This window comes from Callorhinus ursinus, unplaced genomic scaffold, assembly GCF_003265705.2.
Source record: "Callorhinus ursinus isolate GAN/ISIS: 27379988/994484 unplaced genomic scaffold, GSC_fseal_2.0 scaffold21, whole genome shotgun sequence".
NCBI lineage: Eukaryota > Metazoa > Chordata > Mammalia > Carnivora > Otariidae > Callorhinus > Callorhinus ursinus.
In genome coordinates, this window is record NW_027397083.1 from 1903488 (window position 1) to 1906817 (window position 3330).

The following is a 3330-nucleotide window of genomic DNA, read 5'->3' on the forward strand; positions in this document are numbered from 1 at the left end:
CATCAACTTCATGCTTCTATCACTTCCTTGTTTCTTGGGCTGTAAATCAAGCGTTCAACTTGGGAATCACAATACTGTAAAACATGGTGATCACTTACATATTCTCCTGGGGTTTGTTAGAATCAAGCTGTAAACACATAACAGAGGGTCCTATGGACATTGTGCCAGCTATTAGGTGGGATTCCCAGTAGGGAAGTCTTCCCTCCCTGAGGACATCCTCAGGACAGTAGCCAGGATATATGTGGAGGAGAATAAGGCGATCAAACATGACAATCAAGTTAAACTCCATGAAGGCAGTGACTGCCATGCTGATATGTATATGGGAGCTGAAAAGTCACTGGGAGCTCAGAGCAAAGTGATTGACGGCCTTGGAGCTACACATATATACGTATGTGTACATCTGTATCAAGAGTGCAGTCTCTGGAATTAAATTAAAAACCTGGTTCCACCATTTAGTTATGTGGCTTAAACAGGTTGTTCAATTGCTCTGAGTTACATAATGTGAAAATAGGGATTATAGGTTTGTCATAATGTGAAAATAGGGATTATTTTGTTAAAGATCGATGAGATAATACATTTTGTATATGTGGACACATAGAAAGCCTATACTAATGTTAGCTAATAATAAGTGTGATTCTCTCTCCAGGATTATAATAAAATTTCTTACATAAAAGAACGTTCATGGGGCTCCTGGGTGGCTCAGTTGGTTAAGCGTCTGCCTTCAGCTCAGGTCATGATCCCAGGGTCCCTGGATGGAGTCCCATGTCGGGCTCCCTGCTCAGCAGGGAGTCTGCTTCTCCCTTTTGCTTGCTCTTTCTCAAATAAATAAATAAAATCTTATAAAAAAGAACATTTATGGCATTTGTCCATGAAATGATGCTGTTGTAAAATTTGATTCTTCCACGAAATGATTTTGCAAGAGACTTATTCCTAGTGTTTGATTTTCTCCAGCTTCCCCTTTACAATTCTTAGAGCAAAGGTCTCATTTTGTCTACCAATTTCTCTGCTTCCCTTTATGCTCACATCTTCCAGAAAATGTGAAAACTCACAAGGATCAAGGAAGCACATTCCTTACCTTTTATTCTTTTAAAAATCATTGGATTATGGTGCTACTGTGCACCGAGGTTACCTCAATGAAGTTTTTGAAGTTTATGATAAAGTTTTGCAGAATAATTTGCCTCAAATAAGAAGCTTATGTTCACTTATTAAATAGGTATCTCAACATTAAAATCACCTTTACAGATTGGCTTCTGACAAAATGTCTTTGTGTTATAGTGGGTTAAAATTTCTTGAATAAAAATAATAAAATTTGTGTTTAGATAAATTTTAATTTATCTAAATGTGTTTAGATAAACCATAATATGCTTTAAACTTTTCCTGGGAACAAGGCAGGAAATAGATGAAATGAAGGAATGAAGTCTGCAATATGCTTTTAAAGTTATTTTGATCCCTGTGTCATTTACTAGAAAAGAGAATTGAAAAAAAGCTCATTGTATATTTCTACAGTTTTAGGCACAGATATTACATTAAAAATTTTTTTATTATTATGTTATGTTAATCACCATACATTACATCATTAGTTTTTAGATATTACATATTTTTATTGAAGAAAAAAGAGTCTGCATAGAGGAAGAAAGCTTACTTGGTGACAGGTGAAAAGGAATAATGAGAAAATTCTAAAAGAAAGTGGTTGAAATCATATTGGTAGAATTTTTTATAGTTCTAGGAGCTGGTGAAGTCCAAAGCTGGGGCGATTTGGAGATCTTTATTATTTTTATGATGATTTAAATCCTCACGTGCTGAATTGTTAAGCTTCTGAATGTGACCATACTCATAAACTCTTACCTGTCTGTCTCTGCCCACCAGCTTTAGGGCAACAACTTCAGAAATTGCCAGGAGATAAGAAAAAATATGTTCATTTGGTTAATCATTACAGGTCTTATCTTTGTTAATATCAATAACCTTAGAACTGATTCTCTATCATTTGGAGAAAGGGGAACCCTCCTACACTGTTGGTGGGAATGCAAGCTGGTGCAACCACTCTGGAAAACAGTATGGAGGTTCCTCAAACAGTTGAAATTAGAGCTACCATTCGATCCAGCAATTGCACTCCTGGGTATTTACCCCAAAGATACAAATGTAGCGACCTGAAGGGGTACGTGCACCCCAATGTTTATAGCAGCAATGTCCACAATAGCCAAACTGTGGAAAGAGCCAAGATGTCCATCGACAGATGAATGGATAAAGAAGAAGTGGTATATATACACAATGGAATATTATGCAGCCATCAAAAGGAATGAGATCTTGCCATTTGCAACGACGTGGATGGAACTGGAGGGTGTTATGCTTAGTGAAATAAGTCAATCAGAGAAAGACATGTATCATATGACCTCATGGATATGAGGAATTCTTAATCTCAGGAACAAACTGAGTGTTAGTGGAGTGGTTGCGGGTGGGAGGGATGGGGTGGCTGGGTGATAGACATTAGGGAGGGTATGTGCTACGGTGAGTGCTGTGAATTGTGCAAGACTGTTGAATCACAGATCTGTACTTCTGAAACAAATAACGCAACATATTTTAAGAAAAAAGAAAAAGAAGAAGATAGCAGGAGAGGAAGAATGAAGGGGAGTAAGTCAGAGGGGGAGACGAACCAGGAGAGATGATGGACTCTGAAAAACAAACTGAGGTTTCTAGAGGGGAGGAGGGTAGGGGGATGGGTTAGCCTGGTGATGGGTATTAAAGAGGGCACATTCTGCATGGAGCACTGCGTGTTATGAACAAACAATGAATCATGGAACACTACACCAAAACAAATGATGTAATATATGGTGATTAACATAACAATAAAAAATAAAAAAAAAGATAAAGTAAAGATATGGCTTTGGCATATGAGCATAATGTAAATGAAGTTATCTGTTATTATTGACATCTCTGATTCCCTCAAATTCCTTGATATATAGGTACTCACAGCTAAATAACCTTTTAGCAATAAAATAAATGACAGTTCAACTTCAGGTCAAATTTTAAGCAAGATGCTTCTTTGAGGAGAGTTTGTAATATTAGTGAATATTTGGTTTCTTATAAGCAGTTTTGAATCTAGTGTGGAGAGAGCAAGATGGTATACAGGGATAACTAAACTTGCTTTAGGTATGGTGGAACAATGGCAGAACTTTGTAAATCATCTTAATTTATCTTTAATAATTTTGAAATTAAGATACCTAGACAGTAACATATAAAAGGTGAAAAGTGATTTAACATTTTAAAGGTATTTTTTTTTCCAGAGAAACAAAAACTAATTTTTTAATATAAATAAGTATTTCCCATGCAATA